Raw genomic sequence first — 13971 nt, forward strand, 5'->3', positions numbered from 1 at the left:
CAGTCACTCTCCCACTCCTCCAAAGACATGACGTCCTCCTAGCAGCTAGCTCTCTAGTTAACATAAGGATCCGTGTTTTTAGCTTGCTACATGAATAGATACAATAGCCTATTACCCACGTTAGACTGACTTGTGATCATTGCCTTGATAGTTTGATTGTAATGACATTCCCAGCCTCAGTTACGTTTGTCAGTTTTTGTTCCGAATATTCAGTCATTGAAACTGAAACAGTGCATCAAACAATATACCAGTCCAGCTGTGATTTACAACCTGATAGTAAAATTTTGGACTACCAAGAATGTATAGGTGAATTATATTATATGCATTGATCTGCATCCATCTATTCTTCCAACAATGCCTTAGTGTACGTCATGGAACGTTGAAGCAAAAAATAAACCTATTTTAAAACCTCTTATGAAGATGGTTTTGTAGCAGAAAACTGGGAATTTGATATTTTTGACTGATATTATGATTGCCTGTTTCATATCTGCAAAGTAGTTAAAACGCTGTCAGTTCCACTTCAAACGTTAGGTCACGGTTACTTTGTGGGCTGAACATTCATTTATTTTTGCAATGGGAATAATAGTTGTACATTTCAATTGGGAAATGCTTATAGTTGTGTTTTTGTATTCTTATGATTGGGACCTACAGAGTTTATGGACTGCTTATCCTAAGCATCATTCTGTTGTGACTGCTGTCTTTCCATCGGCCCTATCCAGTGGTTGTAGTGGTCTTTAGCATCATGCTGTGTGTGACTGCTGTCTTTCCATCAGCCCTGTGCAGTGTGTTAGTGTGCTTTAACATCATGCTGTGTGTGACTGCTGTCTTTCCATCAGCCCTGTGCAGTGGTGTAGTGGTGCTTTAACATCATGCTGTGTGTGACTGCTGTCTTTCCATCAGCCCTATACAGTGGTGTAGTGGTCCTTTAGCATCATTGCTGTGTGGACTGCTGTCTTTCCATCAGCCCTGTGCAGTGGTGTAGTGGTGCTTTAAACATCATGCTGTGTGTGACTGCTGTCTTTCCATCGGCCCTATACAGTGGTGTAGTGGTGCTTTAACATCATGCTGTGTGTGACTGCTGTCTTTCCATCGGCCTTATCAGTGTGTAGTGGTCCTTAGCATCATGCTGTGTGTGACTGCTGTCCTTTCCATCAGCCCTGTGCAGTGTTAGTGGTTGCTTTAACATCATGCTGTGTGTGCTGCTGTCTTTCCATCGGCCCTATACAGTGGTGCAGTGGTCTTTAGCATCATGCTGTGTGTGACTGCTGTCTTTCCATCGGCCCTATGCAGTGTGTAGTGGTGCTTTAACATCATGCTGTGTGTGACTGCTGTCTTTCCATCAGCCCTAATGCAGTGGTGTAGTTGGTGTTTTAACATCATGCTGTGTGTGACTGCTGTCTTTCCATCAGCCCTATGCAGTGGTGTAGTGGTGCTTTAACATCATGCTGTGTGTGACTGCTGTCTTCCATCGGCCCTATGTAGTGGTTGTAGTGGTGCTTTAAACATCATGCTGTGTGTGTTGACTGCTGTCTTTCCATCAGACCTATGCAGTGGTGTAGTGGTGTTTTTAACATCATCTGCTGTGTGTGACTGCTGTCTTTCCATCGGCCCTATGCAGTGGTGTAGTGGTGCTTTAACATCATGCTGTGTGTGACTGCTGTCTTTCCATCAGCCCTATGCAGTGGTGTAGTGGTGCTTTAACATCATACTGTGTGTGACTGCTGTTCTTTCCATCAGCCCTATCCAGTGGTGTATGGTGCTTTAACATCATGCTGTGTGTGACTGCTGTCTTTCATCCAGCCCCATGCAGTGGTGTAGTGGTGCTTTAATCATGCTGTTGTGTGACTGCTGTCTGTCCATCGGCCCTATCGGTGTGTAGTGGTGCTTTCCCATCATGCTGTGTGTGACTGCTGTCTTTCCATCGGCCCTATGCAGTGTGTTTTTAACATCATGCTGTGTGTGACTGCTGTCTTTCCATCGGCCCTATGCAGTGGTGCTTTAACATCATGCTGTGTGTGTACTGCTGTCTTTCCATCGGCCCTATACAGTGGTGTAGTGATGCTTTAAAATCATGCTGTGTGTGACTGCTGTCTTTCCATCAGCCCTATGCAGTGGTGTAGTGGTGTTTAACATCATGCTGTGTGTGACTGCTGTCTTTCCATCGCCCTATGTAGTGATGCTTTAACATCATGCTGTGTGTGACAGCTGTCTTTCCATCCCTATACAGTGTGTGTAGTGGTGCTTTAACTCATGCTGTGTGTGACTGCTGTCTTTCCATCAGCCCTATGCCAGTGGTAGTGGTGCTTTAACATCATGCTGGTGTGACTGCTGTCTTTCCATCGGCCCTATGTAGTGGTGTAGTGGTGCTTTAACATCATGCTGTGTGTGACTGCTGTCTTTCCATCAGCCCTATGCATAGGTGTAGTGTGTTTTAACATCATGCTGTGTGTGACTGCTGTCTTTCCATCGGCCCTATGCAGATGTGTTAGTGGTGCTTTAACATCATGCTGTGTGTGATTGCTGTCTTTCCATCAGCCCTATGCAGTGGTGTAGTGGTGTTTAACATCATACTGTGTGTGACTGCTGTCTTTCCATCAGCCCTATCCAGTGGTGTAGTGGTGTTTTAACATCATGCTGTGTGTGACTGCTGTCTTTCATCAGCCCTATGCAGTGGTGTAGTGGTGCTTTAACATCATGCTGTGTGTGACTGCTGTCTTTCCATCGGCCCTATACAGTGGTGTAGTGATGCTTTAACATCATGCTGTGTGTGACTGCTGTCTTTCCATCAGCCCTATACAGTGGTGTAGTGATGCTTTAACATCATGCTGTGTGTGACTGCTGTCTTTCCATCGGCCCTATACAGTGGTGTAGTGATGCTTTAACATCATGCTGTGTGTGACTGCTGTCTTTCCATCAGCCCTATACAGTGGTGTAGNGTCTTTCCATCGGCCCTATACAGTGGTGTAGTGATGCTTTAACATCATGCTGTGTGTGACTGCTGTCTTTCCATCAGCCCTATACAGTGGTGTAGGGGTGCCTGGAGAAGTGGGTATACTCCCAAATGGTCCACCAGTTTAGGAAAGGCACCCCTGTGTGAAAAATCCTATATTTTCCTATAGATTATTCAGATTTTCACTCTCAAAATCACAGTTTTTGTTATAGATTTTTGTTTGTTTGTTGATGTTCTAAGTCCACAACAATGCCTAAATCACATCACTCTGATTGGGTGAGCCTGTCATGGCCTGGCTCCCCAGGGTGTGGGCCTATGACCACCCAGGCCCATCCATGTCTACCAGTGGTGGTCAGTGTCGTTTATGATGAGGGAGGACAAGTCTTATTTCTATTACAGCATATTGGATGACTTTCATTCATATTCCATTCACCCAGTTCATTGTAACGTCGATAGGTTTAGGCTACTATGTGATATTTTAATTTTCCCTATACCCATCATGAGGTTGCTACAACCTAGCCTATGAATGAAAGATTACAACGTACTGTAGGTGCACACACTGGGGACAATCACTGGGGCCACATCCCTGGGGCCAAGCTTCCTGACATCCAGGACCTACAATACCAGTCAACATTTTGCACACAGCTACTCATTCCAGAGTTTTTCTATATTTTTACGATTTTTTACATTGTGGAATAATAGTGAAGACATCATAACTATGAAATAAGACATATGGAAAATATGTAGTAACTGTCACGCCCTGACCATAGAGAGCCCTAGGGGTTCTCTATGGTGTTTTAGGTCAGGACGTGACTAGGGGGTGTTCTAGTCTTTAATTTCTATGTTGGTGTGAGTATGGTTCCCAATTGGAGGCAGCTGATGATCGTTGGCTCTAATTGGGGATCATACTTAGTGTGGTCCGTTTCCCACCTGCGTTGTGGGATATTGTTTTTGTTTAGTGCTATGTGCGCAACGAACTGCATGTTCGTTTATTTATTTGTTGTTTGAAGTTTCACCTCAATAAATATGTGGATCTCTGCTCATGCTGCGCTTTGGTCCACTCATTATAACGAACGTGACAGTAACCAAAAAAGTGTTCTATTTATATTTGAGATTCTTCAAAGTAGCCACCCTTTGCCTTGATGACAGCTTTGCACACTCTTGGCATTCTCTCAACCAGCTTCATTAGGTAGTCACCTGGAATGCATTTCAATTAACAGGTGCCTTGTTAAAAGTTAATTTGTGGAATTTCTTTCCTCCTTTCCTTGAGCCAATCAGTTGTGTTGTGACAAGGTAGGGTGGGTATACAGAAGATAGCCCTGTTTGGTAAAAGACCAAGTCCATATTATGGCAAGAACACCTCAAATAAGCAAAGAGAAACAACAGTACATCATTACTTTAAGACATGAAGGTCAGTCAATGCAGAACATTTCAAGAACTTTGAACGTTTCTTCAAGTGCAGTCGCAAAAACCATCAAGGGCTATGATGAAACTGGCTCTCATGAGGACCGCCACTGGAAAGGAAGACCCAGAGTTACCTTTGCTGCAGAGGTTATGTTCATTAGAGTTACCAGCCTCAGATTGCAGCCCAAATAAATGCTTCACATAGTTCAAGTAACAGACATATCTCAACATCAACTGTTCAGAGGAGACTGCGTGAATCAGTCCTTCATGGTCAAATTGCCTCAAAGAAAACACTACTAAAGGACACCAATGAGAATAAGAGACTTGCTTGGGCCAAGAAACACGAGCAATGGACATTAGACCGTTGGAAATCTGTCCTTTGGTCTGAGGAGTCCAAATTTGAGATTTTTAATTCCAACCGCCATGTCTTTGTGAGATGCAGAGTAGGTGGACAAATGATCTCTGTGTGTGTGGTTCCCACCGTGAAGCATGGAGGAGGAGGTATGATGGTGTGGGGGTGCTTTGCTGGTGACACTGTGACTTATTTAGTGACTTATTTAGAATTCAAGGCACGCTTAACCAGCATGGCTACCACAGCATTCTGCAGTGATACACCATCCCATCTGGTTTGCTCTTAGTTGGACTATCATTTGTTTTTCAACAGGACAATGACCCAACACACCTCCAGGCTGTGTAAGGGCTATTTGACCAAGAGGGAGAGTGATGGAGTGCTGCATCAGATGATCTGGCCTCCACAATCCCCCGACCTCAACCCAGTTGAGATGGTTTGGGATGAATTGGACCGTAGAGTGAAGGGAAAGCAGCCAACAAGTGCTCAGCATATGTTGGAATTACTTCAAGACTGTTGGAAAAGCATTCCAAGTGAAGCTGGTTGAGAGAATGCCAAGAGTTTGCAAAGCTGTCATCAAGGCAAAGGGTGGCTACTTTGAAGAATCTAAAATCTATAATCTATTTTGATTTGTTTAACTATTTTTTAGTTACTACATGATTCCATATGTGTTATTTTATAGTTTTGATGTCTTCACTATTATTTTATAATGTAGAAAATAGTAAAAATGAAGAAAAACCCTTGAATGAGTAGGTGTGTCCAAACTTTGACTGGTACTTTATATACGAGACGTGTCAGAGGAAGGCCCAAAAAATTGTCAAAGACTCCAGTCACCCAAGTCATAGACTGTTCTCTCTGCTACCACATGTCAAACGGTACCAAAGCGCCAAGTCTAGGACCAAAAGGCTCCTTAACAGCTTCTACCCCAAGCCATAAGACTGCTGAACAATTAATCAAATGGCCCGCTTTGTTTTTACGCTGCTGCTACTCCTTGTTTACTATCTATACATAGTCACTTTACAAATGACCTCAACTAACCTGTACCCCCGCACATTGACTCGGTACTGTACATACAGGTGCTTTGCGATTGTGTAGGCTATTCTGTGCATGGTTTCTCAGTTGCACTACTTAATTGATAAGTCATATACCTCCACTACACTACTTTGATTTACATCAATAGGGATTAAGAAGTGAGTATAATCAATGCCCACTGAAAAATAACTGGGTTTACGTCTTATACCTGCATATACCCTCCACAACACCACTGGCCCTTTGTGTTTTACTAAAAGTGTACTCTGCTACATGAGTGGGCTGGTATTACGGATGCTGTCCCTTCAGAATCACCAACCTGTCACACACTGAAGGTCTATAGGGTCGCCACTGCGCAAACAGGTCTATTATACCAGATAGATATAAAGGCTGTTAAGATATTCATGTTTCAAGAAAGGTGTGCATATATGTGGCCTGGCGAAGCTGTTTTATGGACTGACTGAATAGAAGCTGATAATTCGTTTTTTACTCCACTGGTCTCGGGAAGAAATTACGAGTCCTCACTGTCCGAGACCGAGTCAAGACCTAGTACAAATCTATCCGACACCGAGACATGATGGAGACACTCAATATATGATCAAGAGACCGGACACGAGACCGGGTCTCAAGTACTACAACACTGTGCTGTAGCAAACTAGCTGAAATGAAGATCCTACATCTGTAGTGTGAATGTAGTGTGCATCAGAATAGTGTGTATGGTGTCGGTGGTCTGGATGTAGTGTGTATGGGCAGGGAGGAGGCAGGGGTGCGAGTGAAGCAGGACACAGTGAGGAGGTAATGCGGAGGGACAGTGAGGTGTGTTGGTCAGGAATGAGCCTCTCTCCACTATGAGGCTTCTACAGTCACAGCACAGACAGCACAGGGTAAGTGTGGGAGTGCTCTTATCGAATGCTGTAGCCGGCTCTGTTAAATCACACCTTAATTCCTTTTCCATCATCATAACCATCTGTTTTCCTTTCAAGGAGGACGAGACGGGATAGGATGAGAAGCAGGAGGGAAGGGGAGGAGGTACACTTTGATCTCGTTCTCTCTCTCTCTCTCTCTCTCTCATTAGTGGTCGTGTTAGGTGGTCCTCAGATTTGTATCATCAGTTCCTCCTGCTGCTGATTCCTTCTATTGATCATGTTGACACATTGTATGTGGACACTGGGTCCTTCTCCCTTGATTCTACTCCTCTTCCTTTATTTTCCTCTCAGCTCTCCTGACCTCCTCCTCTCTCCTCCTACGTGATCCGTCATCCTCCTCTCTCCTCCTCCTTCATCTCCCCTTCATCCTTGCTCTCCTCCTCTCTCACCCCTCTTCAAAACCTCTGTACGTCTGATCCACTCAACTCAGATATTCGACAGATAGTTACACATTCAAGCCTCGCTCACCCCTCTTCCACCCCTTCAACCCTCTCCCTCCACCATTACCACCAAGCCTTCTATCTCTGTCTCCCTCCTCCCTTCTCCAGCTGCCCTCAAGCTTTTCTATTACCGCATGGAAAGCACCTCGCAGCCCCTGACAAGCGCAGCGGATCGACACTAAATCAGAAATCAGTGCCAGCCACCGATCTGAGCCACCATGAAGGTCACAGACCCTCTGCCGCCGCGTCTCAATCTGGAGAACAGAGCAGGAACACTGACACTGTTAGAGCACACAGCCACCAGCCAGAGAGGTAGAGGGGGAGAAAGACAGGGGAGAGCGGGAACACAGACACTGCTAGAGCATAGCCGAGCTCGTAGCCACAGAGGTAGAGAGATGAGGAAGTAGGGAGAGAGGGGAGGCAGAGAGCATATAAAGAGTGAGATAGAGGGTAGAGGGGCAGGTCAATGAGGACCTGGGGGAGATTTGGGTCAGTGGTTTTGATGTTATGTTAATACTACTGAGGCGCATAAACACAATCACTCTCCATTTAGGGAGAAAGAAATGAATAAGAATCTAATAGTGCAGTCTTTGACAATGTTGTTTCAAATTTAATGTCCAGAAATGCACAGCAATTTGACTGAGATGAATAAGCACATTCTGTGTTTTGTATTTCAAGCCAAATACATTTGTCTAAACACTTCATGGATAAATAGCAAAGCAAACATTTTGGTTCACTATAATTCTCCAAACAGTGGCTTTCACTATGGATTTCCAAAGAGGGCTGGAGTTGTTGTACACTGCCATCTAGTTGTCACTGATGATTGTGTAATTACAAGGTAACAAACAGAGTAGCTATATGGTGCATATTCATGTAATAACATTTTATTAAATTATTTTCAAATCTCACCTCTGTTATTGTATATCGATTTGTTTTAGATAAAGAACAACCAAAACAGTAATATCAACTTGTCAAGAGGTCTAGGGATGTTCTGTTTCCTGTTTTTTGCGTTTGCATGAATTTGTCTTGGGGGCAATATTGAGTCGTTTCCATTTTACCAGCCAAATGCAGCGGGCAATACACTCCCGCCTTCTCACTATTAAATCGAGTAATGGAAGAAATCGATGCCTTTGCAGCCTGATTGGAGAATGTTTTAGGTACGAACTAGTCCACGGGGGATACAAGTGAATTGCTGGCTGCATATAATGCGTTTGGATGGTAAGATGAAACCATCAATACCAGATCATTATCGCCACCTGCCGGCCTTTAGGCTATAATTTGTACATCCTGTTAGTTGCTGTCACATGAATGTTATGTTATGTTGTGAAAGCTCAGCTTTCACGGTTCTTAGCTTGCAAGCTAGATATCAAGTGGCAGACGTTCCTGCTAAATAACAGCGAGATATCCCCGACAGCTATTTTAAAAGCTTCAAGACGACCGTTATCTGGGAAAGTCTCACGCAAAATGATTGGTCAGTAAATCAAGATGGAATCACATTCACTGCTTGTTAACCTGAGTTAGCTAGCTATAGCTTGTCACAATTGTTTACATGCATGGGTCAGCTGTTTGTCATCCACAACAGCAATCGCATGTCCTTGCATATTGTGTCACGGCAAAGACAGTAAATTGGTCATGGTGCAACATCCAGGGATGCAAACCAGTCACCTTTCGGCGAAATTTGCTGTTTTGAATCCAAAATAGGTGACCTACGTGATTCAAAGGGTGGCTATTTGAAGGATCTCAAATGTAAAATATATTTAGATTATTTAAACTCTTTTTTGGTTACTACATGATTCCATACGTGTTATTTCATTGTTTTGATGTCTTCACTATTATTCTACAATGTAGAACATAGTAAAAATAAAGAACAACCCTTGAATGAGTAGGTGTTCTAAAACTTTTGACTGGTAGTGTATACGAATAACTATCAATAGAAAAGAGGTAAAACGAAACAAAGTGAAGCTAGTTTGCTGTCTTTCCAGCTTCAGTTTGAAGTGATTGTGTTAGCTGTGTTTTTGTCTAGCACCTCTGAACAACAGTGTCCTGATGAGAGAGCACATTTTCTACGCCAGAAGAAATCGCGCATCATTAGCTCATTGTTATGGATGTATCCAAATAAATGTCACTAGAAATGTCACTCGACATGTGTACTATGGTGCATTGATTTGGTTGGAACCTCTCCAGCCCGCTGATAATACAAGATGATTCATTTAAGATTGACTTTGAGTGTCCCCGTGTAAGAATTTCCACGACAGGGCCTCCCGAGTGGCATGGTGGTCTAAGACACTGCACCGCAGTGCTAGCTGTGCCACTAGAGATCCTGGGATCCAGGCTCTGTCGCAGCCTGCAGACCCAGGGGGCGGCGCACAGGTATATGGTGTTTCCTCAGACACATTGTTGTGGCTGGTTAAGCGGGCAGTGTGGCTTGGTTGGGTCGTGTTTTGGAGGACGCACGGCTCTCGACCTTCGCTTCTCCCGAGTCTGTACAGGAGTTGCAGCGATGAGACAAGACTTTAACTACCAATTGGATACCATGAAAGTGGGGATAAAAAGTGGTAAAAGTAAAATAAATATAGAATTTCCACGGCACACCTTTGGCAGCGATTACAGCCTCGAGTCTTCTTGGGTATGACGCTACAAGCTTGGCACCTGTATTTGGGGAGTCTCTTCCATTCTCTGCAGATCCTCTCAAGCTCTGTCAGGTTGGATAGGGAGCGTTGCTGCACAGCTATTTTCAGGTCTCTCCAGAGATGTTCGATTGGGTTGAAGTCCGGGCTCTGGCTGGGCCACTCGAAGACATTCAGAGACTTGTCCTGAAGCCACTCCTGCATTGTCTTGGCTGTGTGCTTAAGGTCGTTGTCCTGTTGGAAGGTGAACCTTCGCCCCAGTCTGAGGTCCTGAGCGCTCTGGAGCGAGTTTTCATCATGGATCTCTCTGTCCTGATGCTGCCGCCACCATGCTTCACCATAGGGATGGTGCCAGGTTTCCTCCAGACGTTACGCGTGGCATTCAGGCCAAAGAGTTCAATATTGGTTTCATCAGACCAGAGAATCTTGTTTCTCATGTTCACTGAGTTGCTTTTCAACCGGTCTTTCTCTCCTCTTCTCCTTTATTTGTGCAGAAAAAAAACCTGGTTCACTGAACTTGCAGGTGGTGAAGGGGACATTTTGAAATTTTTTGATTTCTGTTGCAGATTGATAACTTCAGGTAAGCATTCCTCCTCTCTGTCTCTCTCTGAGCTCTACCCTTTGCTGGACTCCATCTCTCAGCGTGATTGACAGCAGATCCTCTCCAAAAGCAAACTTACAGAGCGTGACAAGAGCTTAATCATCACCACTGCTGGACTGTGTGCCTGAATGTGTAGTTTCATACTGTATGTGTGTGGTTACACTATAGCCTACCCCTTTTATTAACCCCCGCCTCCCCTCAGACATACACATGCTACCCCACCTGCTCTTCCACCCACCACTGACCCCTGAATACATAGTTAACAGCCGTCACAGGTATTGCATTTCTTGGCGAAAGCATGCTGCGTCCCACTATGGTACAGTGGGTCTGCATAAGTGGTCAGATAAGTGCTTTCTAGCTGATCTGAGCGATGTGTGTGTGTGTGTGTGTGGGGGGGGGGGGGGGGGCAATTCCACGGTAACAGAGGGACGCTGAAACTCACTTTTTCACTTTAAAATGTATGCCAAGCAAAAACTATTGATTGCAAAGTTTAACAAACCATAAACCTATATGCAGAAGTCTACATTTAACAATTGCCACTGAAAATGTGACTAAAGCAAATTTACTTGAACAGTGCAGATGCAAAGTTTGGAAACAAAATGACGATAAAATCTCCCTCAGTTTTTATCTACTCCGAAGGAAGAGCAACTCATTGGTAGGTCTACCTGTACCTTTACTTATAATTCTGCCTCCTTATGAGGGAGAGAAATTAGAAAATATCTTAAAGATGTGGGTTTTTTGGTAACAGAATGGCAAGACACTAGGCAATACTTACGGAACGCAAATCATTTCAGCAAAACGAAATATAAGTGTTGATATTAGTTGGCCGTTACTGAAACGTTATTGTGTTTGGATATCTAGATGTTTTTTAAGAACATCCTTCCATCAGTGGGACCAGAAACCTCAGCCTTTTCAAGATGGAAAACGGTTGAAAAACACATCTATGCTTTCATTTGCTAAAAATATAGACTCTGAGCTTTCATTTGACACTAAATTTGATATGTTCCTATACACTTCACATGTTGGTGCTCATGGGCCCTTTAACGTGGAAATTACATTAGGAACACCTGCTCTTTCCATGACACAGACTGACAAGATGAATCCAAGTGAAAGCTATGATCCCTTATTGATTTCACTTGTTAAATCCACTTCAATTAGTGTAGATGAAGGGGAGGAGACGGGTCGAAGAAGGATTTTTAAGCCTTGTGACAATTGAGACATGGATTGTGAATGTGTGCCATTCAGAGGGTGAATGAGCAAGACAAAATATTTAATTGCCTTTGAACGGGGTATGGTAGTAGGTGCCATGCGCACCGGTTTGAGTGTGTCAGGAACTGGAATGCCAGCCCCCAAAGGACATCTAGCCAAGTTGACACAACTGTGGGAAGCATTGCAGTCAACATGGGAACACTTTCGACACATTGTGTTTAATTATATATATATTTTTATTAACCTTTATTTAACTAGGTAAGTCAGTAAAGAACAAATTCTTATTTACAATGAATACCTACTGTTACAGGGTCTCTGCCCTCACGGATTGAGGCTGTTCTGAGGGCGAAAGGGGCAACCTTTTAGGAAGGTATTCCTAATGTTTTGTACACTCAGTGTGTGTGCATATATATACACACACTACCGATCAAAAGTTTGGGGTCACGTAGAAATGTACATATTTTTGTCCATTAAAATAACATCAAATTGATTAGAAATAGTGTAGACATTGTTAATGTTGTAAATGACGATTGTAGCTGGAAACGGCAGATTTTTAATGGAATACCTACATAGGCGTACAGAGGCCCATTATCAGCAACCATCACTCCTGTGTTCCAGTGGCACGTTGTGTTAGCTAATCCAAGTTTATCCTTTTAAAAGGCTAATTGATCGTTAGAAAACCCTTTTGCAATTATGTTAGCACAGCTGAAAACTGTTGTTCTAATTAAAGAAGCAATAAAACTGTCCTTCTTTAGACTAGTTGAGTATCTGGAGCATCAGCATTTGTGGGTTCGATTACAGGTTAAAAATATCCAGAAACAAAGAACTTTCTTCTGAAACTTGTCAGTCTATTCTTGTTCTGAGAAATGAAGGCTATTCCATGCGAGAAATTGCCAAGAAACTGAAAATCTCGTACAACGCTGTGTTTACTCCCTTCAGAGTACAGTGCAAACTGCCTCTAACCAGATAGAAAGAGGAGTGGGAGGCCCCAGTGCACAACTGAGCAAGAGGACATGTACATTAGAGTGTCTAGTTTGAGAAACAGATGCCTCACAAGTCCTCAACTGGCAGCTTCATTAAATAGTACCCGCAAAACACCAGTCTCAACGTCAACAGTGAAGAGGCGACTCTAGGATGCTGGCCTTCTAGGCAGAGTTGCAAAGAAAAAGCTATATCTCAGACTGGCCAATAAAATGAAAAGATTAAGATGGGCAAAAGAACACAGACACTGGACAGAGGAACTCTGGCTAGAAGGCCAGCATCCCGGAGTCACCTCTTCACTGTTGACGTTGAGACTGGTGTTTCGCGGGTCATCTGATGCAGCACTCCATTACACTCCTTCTTGGTTAAATAGCCCTTACACAGCCTGGAGGTGTGTTGGGTCATTGTCCTGTTGAAAAACAAATGATAGTCCGTCTAAGCACAACCAGATGGGATGGCGTATCGCTGCAGAATGCTGTGGTTGTCATACTGGTTAAATGTGCCTTGAAATCTAAATAAAGCACCGACAGTGTCACCATCGAAGCACCCCCACACCATGACACCTCCTCCTCCATGCTTCACGGTGGGAGTTACACATGCAGAGATGTTCTTCTACTCCGCGGTTGGAACCAAAAATCTCAAATTTGGACACATCCAACCAAAGGACAGATTTCCCCCGGTCTAATGTCCATTGCTTGTGTTTCTTGACCCAAGCAAGTCTCTTCTTCTTATTGGTGTCTTTAGAAGTGGTTTCTTTGCAGCAATTCGACCATGAAGACCTGATTCACGCAGTCTCCTCTGAACAGTTGATGTTGAGATGTGTCTGTTACTTGAACTCTGTGAAGTATTTATTAGGGCTGCAATTTCTGTGGCTCTGCAGCAGAGGTAACTCTGGGTCTTCCTTTCCTGTGGCGGTCCTCATTAGAGCCAGTTTCATCATAGCGCTTGATGTTTTTTGAAGAAACGTTCAAAGTTCTTGACATAACCCGAATTGACTGACCTTAATGTCTTAAAGTAATGATAGACTGACGTTTCTCTTTGCTTATTTGAGCTGTTCTTGCCATAATATGGACTTGGTCTTTTACCAAATAGGGCTATCTTCTGTATACCACCCCTACCTTGTCACAACACAACTGATTGGCTCAAATGGATTAAGAAGGAAAGAAATTTCACAAATGTACTTTTAACAAGGCACACCTGTTAATTGAAATGCATTCCAGGTGACTACCTCATGAAGCTGGTTGAGAGAATACCAAGAGTGTGCAAAGCTGTCATCAAGGCAAAGGGTGGCTACTTTGAAGAATCTCAAATATAACTTATATTTGGATTTGTTTAACACTTTTTTGGTTACTACATGGTTCCATATGTGTTATTCCATAGTTTTGATGTCTTCACTATTATTCTACAATGTAGAAAATAGTCAAAATAAAGAAAAACCCTTGAATGAGTAGGTGT

The sequence above is a fragment of the Salvelinus sp. IW2-2015 genome, linkage group LG5 (assembly GCF_002910315.2).
Source record: "Salvelinus sp. IW2-2015 linkage group LG5, ASM291031v2, whole genome shotgun sequence".
NCBI lineage: Eukaryota > Metazoa > Chordata > Actinopteri > Salmoniformes > Salmonidae > Salvelinus > Salvelinus sp. IW2-2015.